The 14,941-nt window shown below is 34.3% G+C and overlaps 1 protein-coding gene across 4 annotated transcripts in view; it reads left to right on the forward strand.

Annotated features, from left to right (window-relative positions):
- FUT8 (fucosyltransferase 8) overlaps nt 1-14,941 on the forward strand; it is a 211,913-nt gene that overhangs the window by 169,749 nt on the left and 27,223 nt on the right. The gene's annotated exons all lie outside the window — the stretch shown is intronic.

Here is a 14,941-nt window from a genome sequence, read left to right on the forward strand (position 1 = left end):
GCCTACAGTGCGGAAGATACTGAACTAAGTTATTAGGTGAACTGCTAAGCAAAATAATACACTGTCTCTGCACTCACATCCAGTGAGAAGTCAAACATTTTTAAAAAGGCTGAGGAATTTCAGTTAATACAATTTCTCATGGAGGTAAGTACCATTTTTCACAAGTTAAAACACTAAATGTAGACTAGGGAGCTATGTCATTAGCAAAGTAACTTTAGTTCCTTTGTTTCTTTTTGTCGCCTTTGGAAAATATCAGATAATATCTGACACCTCACGGAAGTGTCAGGAAAGTTAATTGGGTAATTTCTATAAAATGCTTTCAGTTGCTGTATAAAAGGTCCTATATATAGATTTTAAACTGTTATCTTACGATAATATTTTGTCTTCCTTAGGATGATTTAGGAGCCTTACTCTATATATCAACATATTTTTTCTTTGTAACTCACTGCAAATTTTAAAGTGAACTTTTTAATCTAGAACCTAACAGAGCTTTAGTTTTGAGGTTACATTTTCCATTGATCTGCTCTGTAGTTTACAGGTGGTGCAAATAGATTAGGTATTAAAATTAGGAAAATACAGGCAAAGCAACTCTGTCAGGCTCACTGCGGCTTTTTCATTTGTGGACTTAGTTCAGTTCCAAGCTGCTTTGATTGTAGAAGTGTATAGCCACAGCAGGGCAAGGTTCTTACATTTCACTGTTTCTAGAGAGAGGCAACTTTTTGGGTGGTAGTCAGTTAACAGAAAAGTGAAAAGTTGGCCTCAATGGACTTATCAAATTTAGTATATACAGTTTGGCCCTGTCTATCTATGTGCTATGTGCTATAACTAGTTATTTGGTTTGTTTAATTTTTAATCCTTCTTGTATACTTTGTATCTATGAGAATAGATGCATTTTGTATGGACAGGCTATGAAGATTAAAAGTTGCTTGAATTTGAAACATTCAGAATTTTTTTTTTTTTTAAGATTTTATTGGGGACGGGGAACAGGACTTTATTGGGGAACAGTGTATACTTCCATGGTTTTTCCCAAGTCAAGTTGTTGTCCTTTCAATCGTAGTTGCAGGGGGCACAGCCCACCATCCCTTGTGGGAGTCGAACCGGCATCCTTGTGGTTGAGAGCCCACTGTCCCATGTGGGAATCCAACCAGCAGCCTTCAGAGTTAGGAGCACGGAGCTCCAACCACCTGGGCCACCAGGCCAGCCCCCAGAATTTCTTAATGTTACAATTAAACAGGTTGGAGAAATCATAATCATCCTTCCTTTATTTATGTGGAATCCAAGGCATAATGGATACAAAGTGATTTATCCAGAATCATACAGCTTATAAATAACAGAACTCTGGTTAGTACATTCACTTCTACCTACCTCCAGTCTAAGTCCTTCCCAGTAGACACATGCCAAACACCTTACCTAGCAGAATAATGATTAGAGGCAGAGAAACTCCTAAAAGTCTAGAAACTAAATAAAACGACTAATTTTAATATCTCCACCCTCTTTCCTCCCCCATCCTGTGACTTTTTCCAAACTTTCCATATAATTTAAAGTACTGAAAAGTTATCAATGGTATTTTCTTCTTAGTCATTTGTAGTCCCTGATTAAAGAAGTCATTTTGTCATGGTAGCACAGAAGTATGACTTTAATTAAATAGATCTTTCCTTTATCACTACAGGTATTGTATAAAATCACGTATTTTTCTTCATGCTAATGAATTAAACTGTGTGCGCCCTTTGGACATCTTTAATTAATTAAACTAGTGATTATTTTCAATATGCGTGCAGAAGTCATCATAATTAAAATAATTTAGATGCTAATCTTGTAGCCAAAAGAAGGAAGAGATTTATGTTTAAGCTTGGAAAAGTATGGTTGCCAACCACTTCTGTTTCTGTTTATATACATTATCTATGTATGTACCTTTTGGAGAAATTAACCTATTTCTAGGATTAGAAGAAGCAGAATGAATTTTAATAGGCTCTTTGACATTAATCCTTCAATTAGCCATAAATCAACTACATCTGTTATTGTTCTGACTTGTACAAAGAATCTTGGGATATTTCCCTTGGCGCCACTGTCATGAAATTGCTGTTCATACACACTTGACATGATGTGCCTGCAGGTGGAATTTAGTGATTCCTGTTCAAATCTGTCACATTTGAACAGGAGTTAGTAGTAGCTAAATCATACCTTATTGTAGGTTGATTTCTATTGTTGTTCTTCATTATTTTATATTGTATATGAAACCATATCCTTTGTAATAAGTAATTTAGTTAAGTGAAGCAAAATATTAAAAACTAGCTTTCAGTTGAAAATAATAACAATCTTTCCCATCATCAGTTGATGTCTGTTGTAAAGCTGTTGATAAAATGGTCAATTTATTTTTCTATATCACAAGATGTTTTCCTAAACCTAAACTAATACATATAATAGGCCTGATTCTTCTGAAAAGATCCTTTATGATAATTCAGAATGGGAATCTTGGTATTTAATAGTTTGCAGTATTCTTCAACAATTATTGATTTGTTTTTTCAAATATATTAACTGTTGTAGTTGTGTACAAGTATGATGACCAGCTTCCAAAATGCTTTTGTAGTTGATATAAACACTGCTCTTGAATAGATGATTTAGCAATAGAGAACCTCAACCATTTAAACTCAATTCTCCACTTTTTTTTTCATTCTAAACATTGAACATTTATTTAGATTCGCAGTTGAACCACTTTAGCTGTTTTCCTTCTTGTCTTTTTACCAGTCTTAATAAATATGTAATAAATTGAACTGAATTACTTAATTTAATAAATATAATTGGAAAACTTTGTTTTTAATGAAAATAATGACTAGTAAGAAACAGTTTTATAAATGTGATAAAATTTAATGCCCTAGAGGTGCCTGATTTAAGTACATGTTTAGGTAGATTGCCATTTGCTGTATTTAGTTATCGGAACTGGATGGTTACCTTCTCTCCATACCCCATTTCAGAAAGCTTTTGGTCAAAGAGTTTTATTTGACATCCATACATGGAGGCAGCATTAAAATAAAAACTTAATAAAAGCACTTCCTACGTGCCACGACCCGTGCCGGGATCCATGCCAGACTACATGAAGAAAATGGGCACAGTCCCTGCTGTGTAAGGAGCAGGCCAGGGGGAAAGGCAAACAACTGAATGAAGGATTAAAATATATTTTGTTATGGGTAAGTGAATGGTACTCTGAAGCACATATCTAACACATATCAGGGATTCTTCTGGAGGAAGTGAGTTTTAAGCTAAGACCCAAAGTATGAGTAGGAATCAGCCAGGTAGATGTGGTACAAGAATTTTCTGTCAGTGGCACGTGTGAAAAGAGAGGCAAGAAAGCATGGAGTCAGTGGGGAAACTAGAAGTAGTTCATAACAAAGTTTGAATATTGAGAGACTAATATTTTGTTTTGAAGACACGTGTCACTTACAGGATTTGCGTTTACATGGCGGTGTGATTTTGTTCCTCCCTAAAACCAACAGGTTTTAATTCAAGAGTCAAAGCTCTTTGTTTTGTTTTCGCTTTAGAGAGTCAAGTTAGAAATCAAATTGTTTTCAGTTGGCTCTTGATGTTATCTAGGAACCATTAAACTCTTTTTTAATTACAAAAATTTGTTTCATTTTTAATATTTTTTAGAGTTCACTCTTGGTACATTTTTAAAAGCTCACAAATACTACAAATTCATAAAATCCAGAAAAAAGCAACATGATATTTTTATTAACTAATTGCCTGAAACACTTCTATAAGGCTGTTTTTCCTGCATTTTAAAATTTGGATAATTTCTATTATCGCAACAATTTTGCATTATCATTTCATGTAGAGAGAATAGGAAGGTAATGCAGTGTTCTAACATGGTAGATCAAATTTTTCCCAGTATTATTGAGATATAATTAACATATAACATTATAGTAATTTAAGATGTAAAACCTAATGATTTTGATGTATGAGTATGTATATATTGTGAAAAGGTTACTACAATAAGTTTAATTCAATCCATTGCTTCACATACTTACAAATAGTTTTCTTGTGATAAGAATTTTTTAAGATTTGCTCTTAGCAACTTTCACATATACACTACAGTATTGTTAGTTATAGTCACCATGCTGTACATTGCATCCCCAGAACTTAGTTATCTTTTAACTGGAAGTTTATGCCATTAGACCACCTTTACCCTTTACCCTACCCCCAAACCCTCCATGCCTCTGGCAACCACCAAACTGTTCTGTTTCTATGATCTTTTTTTTTTTTAAGATTCCACATATAAGTGAAATCGTACAGTATTTGTCTTTCTCTGTCCGACTTATTTTGCTTAGTATAATGCCCTCAAAGTCTATGTTTTCACAAATGGCAGGATTTCCTTTCTTATGGCTAAATAATATTGCGTTGTGTGTAGATAGATAGATAGGTACATACCTACATACATACATGCATATGTATATACATACCTATATATATACATACATACATGCATATATATACGTACCTACATATATACATGCATATATATCATATTTTCTTTAACCATCATTCCATTGATGGACACTTAGGTTGTTTCCCTGTGTTGGCTATTGTAAATAACACTGCAATGAACATGGGGATGCAGATATTTCTTCGAGATAGTGATTTCGTTTCCTTTGGATATATGCCCAGAGGTACAATTGCTGGATCATATGGTAGTTCTAACCATTAATATCTTTAATCAAATATCTCCCTATGTCAAAAGAAAAATCTTTAGCAATCAGAGCACAGATTAAATTATGACTTTAAATTTTTCCAGTGAAACTAATATTTTTAACATTTACAAAAGTACTGAGATGTCTTATTGAAATCTAAATATTCTAACCAGCTTATATCCTTAATAATGGCTGATCACAGGTGTACTGATTGATAAACTAACAATGTGGTTAAGAATCTATAGGCATAATATACCTATTACTGTGTTTTCCCGAAAATAAGACTGGGTCTTATATTAATTTTTGCTCCAAAAGATGCATTGGGGCTTATGTTCAGGGGATGTCATCCTGAAAAATCATGCTAGGGCTTATTTTCCGATTAGGTCTTATTTTCGGGGAAACATGGTAAGATAGGCTATGTATATGCTTCTATGTCATATTTTTACAGTGATATTTTCAACCTTTGGTGATTAATTAATAGAAACTTGAAATAAGTGCATGAAATATTTTAGATCTATTATGCTGGAAAAAAGCATCTTGATTTCTCTGTTTGGATAATGTGATGGAAGAGGAAAGGATACTGGACTGAATTTTACCATATGTGATCTCAGTTCTTTTGTGTGTAGCTTCCTGAACTTCAGCAATTATAGCTTCTAAACCTCAGTATAGCTCTAAAAGAGCTCATGATACACAGTAACTGCCTCCCTACCCACTTTTATAGAGCTAAAATAACAGGGGGAAATGATTAACAACTATAAAAGGTATTAAGATGATTTTGCATACAGTCTCTGTGTTTGGTTCATTGTCTCTGTGTTTGGTTCCAAATTTTAAAACACAAACATGATAATGGAATATATTATTAGCTTATAACCTGCAACAACAGGAAAATTATCCTTTTACTCTAAGATAAAAATTAGGCCTCTATAAGAGCTTCATATATAGTTTTTCCCTTTTAAAGTTATAAAGTTAAATGGAACAATTTAAAAAGATCCAGAGAAGAGAAATAACTTCTAGACACTAGAATATCTCTGTGCTTAATAAACCCACCATTTAATCATAATAAAATTCTGGACTAAAGAGTCTCCCTGCAGCTGCCTCGAGCCTCCATCAGTTTTCAATATTTTTTCTATATGAAGACACCAGAGATAGAAGGTATGCTCCCACCTGTAACAGTAGCTCTCTGCAATTAGTGATTTTACAACTGGCTGTGTTTGGGGGAAGGAGTGGTGGTACAGGGAGGAGATCTGGAGAGTGAGTTGGTATCATATGTAGTTGAAAAGCCAACTATCCCTGCTTCAAGATTATAATAGGTCCCTCTGCCTTACACCCCACTCCTTTGAGAATTACTGATCTAAGCAAGTATCACTGCAGATACATAGGACTTTTTCAACGTATATAAGACTTTTGTTTTGCTATTCATGGTCCATAAAAGAAAGAAAAATCTTGGTTTCAGGAATGTAATATCCCAATTAGAATATATGTATGTCTCAGAAGAACTCAAACGACTTTTCACTATGATACCTCCTTTACCTTTAGCTTCCCACTTAAGGTGACACAAGTCATCTATGGTATCGCATTTGTAGTTACAAAATATGTGAATTGGGAGCTGAAGCTTTGTCCACACAACAGCCTTGCCCAGAGTAAGCCCACATCTTAAACACAATTATAGATGTTTATTTTCATATTTATCCTATAAATGCTTCTCAAATAAGTTATGACTAAACCTGGGGAAAGCAAGACAGAGATTTGCAAACTGCCAGGATAAACATGGTACGTTTTCCTGTTCTATCAGTTTTATTTGCTGGCATGTAAGTTAAATTATTTGCAAATAATAAAACAAACAGGACATATATGGTATAAAATAAAAATTTTGATGAAACATCAAACTTCAGCCCATTGGTTTTGGCCAGCCTTCATACCCTGAGTAGTATAGAGTTTACCTTACCCTTTTCTGCTATTGGAAACATTTTGGTGGAAAACTTGAAGAAGCACCATTCTATATTTAAATTTAGCTGTTTATTTTACCTTGAGGGAGCTTCCAGATGGCAACAGGGCCTAGATATTCTGGGTTATTTACATAGTGCCAAGCACTTGACCAATAAATGCAATAGAAGAAGCACATAAAATCCACCTCTCCTGTATTCCAGTCCAAATCTCAAACGATGCCCTGCAAACTGTGTGAGACACTTTCACTAAATTGTAGATTAAAAAAAAAATCTCTTGCTAAGAGTGAATCTTTTTAGCAACATATTCTGCCCTTTTTAGACAAGGTTCTGGCAGAAAGAGTTTAGAGATAAAAAGAGGTATGATTTAGGAAGTAGGAGTACATAATTAGCATCAAAGTCATCATGGAGTAGAAACAATTGAATTTGAAAAGTTTTTGAAAAATGCTCGTAAGTCTAGTTAAAACCTATCCAGGTTGCTAGAGCTAGGAATAGAATCCAGGTGCTCTTATATCCTGTGGGATGTCTGGGCCTTGCTACCTGTCTCAAAATTATCAGTGTTTTTATAAATACTGATGTACCTTTTATGTTACAAGTGTGTTTCTTAAAGATTTGCTATAAATTGAATTATATATCAAGTCATGTTTTAAACATGCTAGTGGAGCTATGTAAAGAATTCCCAAAGGAAATCCTTTCATAAAGAATCTTTTTTCTAACATGAGCTAGTAGTTCCCTCCCTTCCTTCCTTCTCTTTCTCTTTCCCTCTCTTTCTCCCTCCTTCCCTTTTTTAAATGTTTGGACTTTTCTGTTTTCGTGAGACACACCTATGTAAGTCTTTGTGAACCTTACTATGTAACAGTGACTAAGAACTTTGCATATATTATCTCATTTAATATTCACAGTAAACCTATGTGGTAGGTGCTATCATTATCCATATTTTATATAGGTAAATAACTTGCCAGAGGTAATAAGAAACCCCTAGTCTGACGTCAGAACTGATATTTAAACATTATGCTCAAGGATCAAAGCAAACATTAATCCCCAAAGCCTGATTTTGTAATGCCTGCTACATTTTTAAAGGGTTGTTTAAAAAAAGAATATGTGACAGAGATATATGTGGCCTGCCTGTAAAGCATGAAATATTTACTATCTGATCCTTTACAGAAAAAGTTTGCCAATCTCAGTATAGATGATTAAGACAGAGTCCCTGTTCTCAAGAAGCTCCCAATCTAAATAGGAAATAAACACAAACATTTAAAATTTCTATCCCATGAAGCAAAATGCTGTTAGTGCTGTTTATAAAAATTTAAGCAAGAACCCCAAGGGATTGGGATTCCCACCAGAAAAATGAGAAGAAACGGCATTTGAACTGGTCTTGAAAAAGCTGTAAAATGACCAGAAATCTTAGGTATAGAATTCTGCCTAAGGATGATAAAAATGTGCCTGTCATAGCTTAGGTAGAGTAATGCCAAAGTATCAGAACTCCTGGGCATTATTTTTCCTTCTGCCTCTGAATTGCTGAATTATGTGGAAGACAGCATTAAACTATCTGCTTCTCAGTTATCCTTTGGTAAAATGTGACTAAAAAACTGGTCTGATATCTAATTATTCTATATTATTCAAGGGCCTCCAAAACAAATTGGATAGAAGGTGCTGAGATATGAGTATATTTTTAGCTGTAAAAGTATGGAAATGATAGTGCTTTAGTTAAATAAACCTTGCATTTTATATTCATTCTTAACTGTCATTGAATAGGCAAAACTGTAAACTAATGTTTACATTCAGAGTAATTGCAATTTTTATGATAGGTTTCTTATTCATAGACATCCAACATCTAATTTTATAGTACATTAACAATGATGTGGGGGGAAAACGGTAAATGCAACCATGCTTTTGAAGTATATCAGCAAATGATAGTCAAGTTAATATAGAATTGCTTGTTAGGAAATTTTAATTGAATTGAGGAAATGACATAGGATTAACATTGTTATTATTACTCAACCCTTCATTGTAAACAGTGGCAAGAATATAAACAATAACTGTCATCCTGAAAGATTTGTACTTTCTAAATTAAGTACACAAGAAAGTATTAAACTACATTGGGAGATGCATTTTCTACTAAGATAATTTAGAATATGACAGTTAAATAATGAAATGGTTGAATATGAAGGAATTTTTCTCAAAAAAAGAAAAGGATAAATTATTCCATGTCAATTGAACAATATTCCAAACACCAAAAAGGGGAGGCATAAAGATTCCCTAATTTTGTAGTTTGTGCAGACCAGCATCCATTGTATGAGTAATAAATGTTGTGTATATTCATGACATTTTTAAAAATCTGGTAATAGTTTTTAGCTATATTTTTTTCTGAATATCATTAATTACTATGTGATTATTGAACTAATTAATGTATATATGGGCAAATCACTGTTCCTCGGTCTGCTGTGGATATATAATTTAAATTAAATATTTCTCATTTGATTAAATGAAATCTCTTTTTTTGAACATTTTTCTTAGCCTGAAAAGAAGTATGCATTACTGATGAATAGTAATTTTAGTTTCTGTGTTCTGTGTTGGTGCAGATATAGTGTTTGGCATTGATTTTTATATAAAAACGTATATTTAATGTCATTTTCACTTCTTGAAGACAAAGACTAATAGTCGTATGTGTTTTACTATAGAAACTGTAATATGCCCTTAACTATTTATTTATACATATTCCTCTCTATTTTAGTAGTGGAATTATCTATGTAATTGAGTAAAAACTAAGTGGCCACAAATGCATAAGGAAGCACTTCTGTAAGTTAATGCATTTGCCATACCTTTTTTTAGAGACCACCTTGGTGTTCTGTCTCATTGAAATGAATTGCCTAGGTTTTTAGAGTATGCTGATCAGATTAAAGGGAAAAGAGGGAAAAGAATCATTTGGAGAAGATTGGAATGCAGTCTTTGCACTGTGCCTAAAAAGTAGCCTGAACCCTCTATCTAGCCATGTCATTCTTTAAAAATCACTTGAAAGAAATTGTTCCCCAGTGATTGACGGAATTATTTACTGTCGAGGGCAAACTAGCATTTTAAAGCTATTGCTTTTTAGTAGAACATAAAATGTTATCCAGTTTTATGTTTAATTAGTTTAGTTTAGATTCATCAAATATTATTTTGTATCAGGGATGACAGGTAAGAGATTCTTGCAGAAAAAGACGGTTTAGTTTGTGGATTTTTAAGGCCATTGCTCTTTCTCCTGTTCTTCCTGCTCTCTATGGTTAGGTTAGTGACTACCGGAAATAAGGAGAAAGTAAAAGCTCCAACTGTTTTTTGTATTTCTTTAGTCATCATTTTACAATCTCTTTTGTCATTGGAATGTGAGACAACACCTTTTTGCAGCCTGCCGCTCAACATCCCAATTCAAAAAAGAGATTTGGACACATTTTTCTGTAACAGTACTAATAAGATGAATTCACTTTTTCTCAGTAGCCATTGCATAGAACAGTAAGAATGATGCAGTTAACTCTCTCCTAAATTAACTAAAAGATATAATTGTAGATAATTTAAAACAACAGATAGCGAAAAAAAAACACTTTTCTTTCACTTTGAATAGTTTTATGCCCATGCTATGGTAACTGAACCCCAGGATATGGAAATGATGTGAGGAGGCTGCAATCCACCGTATGGATGAGACACACCTCAATAGAGAGCTATTGTGTTTTGTTGCATGATGGTGAACAGCTGTAACCACCAAACCACCAACGAGCTTGCCCTTTTTGACAGTTGGCTTTATTTAGCATTTTTAAAAATTGCATGCTATTTCCTCTGGTGCCTGGCATTCTTCAATTAAAATTTTAAATGTTTTCTTATCATCCCCTAACACAAAGCTCACTTACGCAGTTCCAAATCTAGCCTGAGACACCTGTTCTTGAATCCATTTTTTTTTTTTTAAAGTTCAATATGAAATAAATCTCTGTGCTGTGTCATACTGGAATGAAAGAAAGCACACATTATTATAATGGAACCTGATCAAGCTACTTAGATGAGCTTAAGTGAAAAGTTGAGGCCTATTAATGGATGTGAGATATTATTACACCAACGCCATTTCAATCAATATTGTAGTGATGTTGTTAATTTTAAGAGTTGTTTTTGTTTTGCTAACAGCAGTCTGGAGACAATAAATAGGGAAAGGGGCTTGATTATATATCATTTTGATTTCTTTTAAGCCTTAAAATCTCACCAATTAGCAAAGAGGAAGAAACATTTAAGAGGGCAAATGTTACGTATGTTTGGCATAAAAGAAAGAGGACTGTGAAAAAGCTACATTTCCACTTATATCAAATTATAATCTTTATATCAATATTGACCAGAAAATTCTTACCGTTGTAAACTTGAAAATATCTACGCTGAAGTAGAAATTAAATACATTCAGATAGAACAAGTTTCTTCCCAGGAGAGAGGTATCAGGTAACTGGTGACTCATATTTTATTGAATTTAAACTGTTTCTCCATATAGCCTTACACTTGGACTGAAAAAGCCTTTGATTTAATAGAAAACTCTGTGTTTCTAATTTGTGATAAGTTCAGCCTTTGTTGGTTGGTTAGAGGTTTCATTGAAACCCTTTCCAGGCCTACCTCCCTCTTCAGTCAAAGAAAACACCTTATCTTTTGCCATATTAATAATTTTTAGCAGTTTCTAAGGTAGCTTTTTTTTAATTTTTAAAGAGCATCCCTGATTTATTCTCTCTAGAAAACAACTGGGGGAGGGGTAGCATGACTTTTAATTAATATATGACTAGACAAGGAAGGATTAGAGATAATATTAACTGCACAACATTTTCAGAGATCACAGTTTTCTGGATTTAATTTCATCTGGATCATATTATGTTAATGCCAAATTTATTCATTATATTTGTCATAGTTTTTTTAAATAATTTTTTAAATATAAAGCAACGGACACCTATTGCTAAAAAACCAGAAAGTGTAGAAAATATAACAAAATAAAAACACTACTTAAAAGTATACGTGTGTATGTGTATTCTTTAAGTCTTTTTTAATTAATAGACTTTATTTCTTAGAGCAGTTTTAGGTTTAGGAAAATGTGTTAGAAAGCAGAGTTCCCATGTACTCCCTCCATCTCTTCTCCCTCCTCCTTTCCTCTTCCCCCCAATTATAGCACCTGCATTGGTGTGGTACATTTGTTACAATCAAGGAACTGATATTGGTACATTATTATTAACTGAAGTTCATACCGGTAGTTTACATTAGGGTTCAGTCTTTGTGTTATATAATTCTATGGGTTTTGCCAAATGCATAATGTCTTGTATCTACCATTATATAATCATACAGAGTAGTTTCACCACACTGAAAAATCCAATGTTCACCCCTGTTCACCCTTACCCTAACCCCCAACCTCTGGCAATCACGAATCTTAATCTGTCTTCATAATTTTGCATTTTCCAGAATGTCATATAATTTGAATCACATTACGGAGTCTTTTCTGACTGACTGCTGTTTGAAAAATAGTTTCTCCATGTCTTTTTGTGGCTTGACAACTCATTTCTTTTTATTGCTGAATAATGTTGTGTGGATGGACCACAGTTTGTTTATCTATTCGCCTGTTGTGTGACATCTTGGTTGCTTTCAGTTTTTAGCAATTATGAATAAAGCTAGTATAAACATTTATGTGCAGGTTTTGCATAGGTATAAGTTTTCAATTCATTTGGGTAATTACCCACGAGAGGGATTGCTGGGTTATATGATAAGACTATGTTTAACTTTGTAAGAAACTGCCAAACTGCCTTCTAAAGTGGCTGTCGTAGTCTGCTTGGCCTGCGTAACAAAATACCATAGACTGGGTGGGTTAAACAACAGACATTATTTTTCACAGCTCTGGAGTCTGAGAAGTCCAAAATCAGAGTGTCAGCAAATTCGGTTCTTGGTGAGGACCTTCCCCTGGCTTCCATACAGCCACCTTCTTGCTGTATAGAATGAGGAAGCTCTGGTGTCTCTTCCTCTATTCCCATCATGGGGGCCCTGCCCTCATTTCCTCACCTAAACCTAATTATCTCCCAAAGGCCCCACCTCTCAATATCATCACATGGGTAGGGCTCCAACATATAAATTTTGGGAGGACACAAACATTCAGTCCATAAGAATAGCTGTATCATTTTGCATTCTCATCAGCAATGAATGAGAGTTCCTGTTGCTCCACATCCTTTCAGCATTTGGTGGTGTCACTATTTTAGATTTTAGCCATTCTAATAGGCATGTAGTGATATCTTGTTTTCATTTGCAACCCACTGATGATCTATAGTGTTGATCATCGTATGCTTATTTGCCATCTGTATATCTTTTTTGGTGAGGTGTCCATATCTTTTTCCCATGTTATAATAGGGTTATTTTCTTATTGTTGAGTTTTAAGAACTCTTTTTATATTTTGGATATAAATCCTTTATCAGATTTTGATACTAATTCTTTCCTTGGTCATATTCAGTCTATTGATGAGCCCGTCAAAGGAATTTTTCATTTCTAGCATAGCGTTTTTCATTTCTGGCATTTCCTTTTGATTCTTTCTTAGAGTTTTCATCTCTTTGCACACATTACTCATCTCTTCTTGCATGTTGTCCACTTTTTTCATTAGTGTCCTTAACATATTAATCATAGTTACTTTAAATTCCCAGTCTGATAATTCCAAAATCTCTGCTATAGATGAGTCTGGATCTTATGGTTGCTGTATGCTTACAATCTGTATTTTTCATCTTTTGGCATATCTTGTAATTTTTTGTTGAAAGCTGGATTTGCTATATTGGGTAAAAAAAACAAAAACAAAAGTGAAGTAGGTGGACTTTTAGTGTCAGGTTTTATGTTTATCTGACTAGGAGTTAGGCTGTGTTAACTGTTAGCTGTAGCCATGGTATCAGATATTAAATTTACCTCTAGTATCTTTGTTTTTGTCTCCCTTGTTTTCAGGTTTTCTTGAAGACTCTTTAAATAGGCAGTTCTTTTTTTTTTTTTTTTTTAATTGGGGAATATTGGGGAACAGTGTGTTTCTCCAGGGCCCACCAGCTCCAAGTCGTCCCTCAATCCAACTATGGAGGGCGCAGCTCAGCTCCAAATCCAATCGCTGTTTACAATCTTTAGTTGCAGGGGGCACAGCTCACCATCCCATGGTTGGGAATTGAACCGGCAACCTTGTTTGAGAGCCCACATTCCAACCAACTGAGCCATCTGGCCCCCCCTCCGGAAGCCCAGCGGCAGCTCATTGTCTTCAGTCTAGTTGTGGAGGGTGCAGCTCACTGGCCCATGTGGGAATCGAACTGGAAACCCTGTGGTTGAGAGCGTGCACTCCAACCGAGCCATCTGGCTGCCCCAAATAGGCAGTTCTTTTAGCTGTAATCCTTTGCTATTACTCAGTAGCCTTATTCATATGGTGGTATGGATGGGGAAAGGGAAGTACTCTATTGTGCTGTAATTAGGTCTGTCTTTTAGTGAATCTGAGATGGGTATATCTCTCCCTCAGGTTGGTTAGGCATTGGTAAAACCTCAGTACTGTAGGCTCTGGTAAAATAGTTTCCCTTGAAGGAAGGCCTGAAGAAGAATAGAGAGCTATGTTGCAAATACACTGAACTAATACGTGAAAATTCTCTGAAAATGAAAACAGTATATGTTTTATTATAATAATGGCAATGATCATAAAAAGCAGTAAGATAAGAAAATGTTAGTTTTAAATAATGTTTATTTTATAGTGTATGTTATATATAGAAATAGTCTAAGTGAGGTTGTTAAAAATTAATTTCATTATCTACTTCAAATTAATATACAGTGTGAAACCTATAAAATTCTGAATGAAGGGACAGACTTTGTTCTATCAATAAAACAAACATGCCTAAACCGTCCGTGCCTAGCATTGATTTTCAATTTCATCAGCCTCTGTACATCATGTAAAAATTAACTAGAAATAACAAAAATAGCTTCTATAGTGTTTGTCACTCTCAAAGATAATTCTTTAAGCCCAGGAAAATAGATTCAGGTCCCTGGAAAAGTGTACAGTGAAATCATAACAAAGTAATAAAAGCATGAATATTATCTTCTTTCCTGTCATATCCTCTTGAGGTAGTATAGAGTTGAAAACTGGTTGGTGGATCCAAGGCGGAATGACTATATTTCCGAAGTACTTTTTGAAGCAACAGGAAGAATCGAGGTGTTATACAGACGTAGCTTAGCAAGTAATTATATACCATCTTCCAGGTATTTGTTATCTATGAGACTGGAAGAAGTTCTTAAATAAAGGTGATACCTAAGTAGTATTGGCTGTTTTGCATTTTAAAG

This window comes from Rhinolophus sinicus, chromosome 3 (assembly GCF_057876585.1).
Source record: "Rhinolophus sinicus isolate RSI-liver-muscle chromosome 3, RSI-T2T, whole genome shotgun sequence".
Lineage (NCBI taxonomy): Eukaryota > Metazoa > Chordata > Mammalia > Chiroptera > Rhinolophidae > Rhinolophus > Rhinolophus sinicus.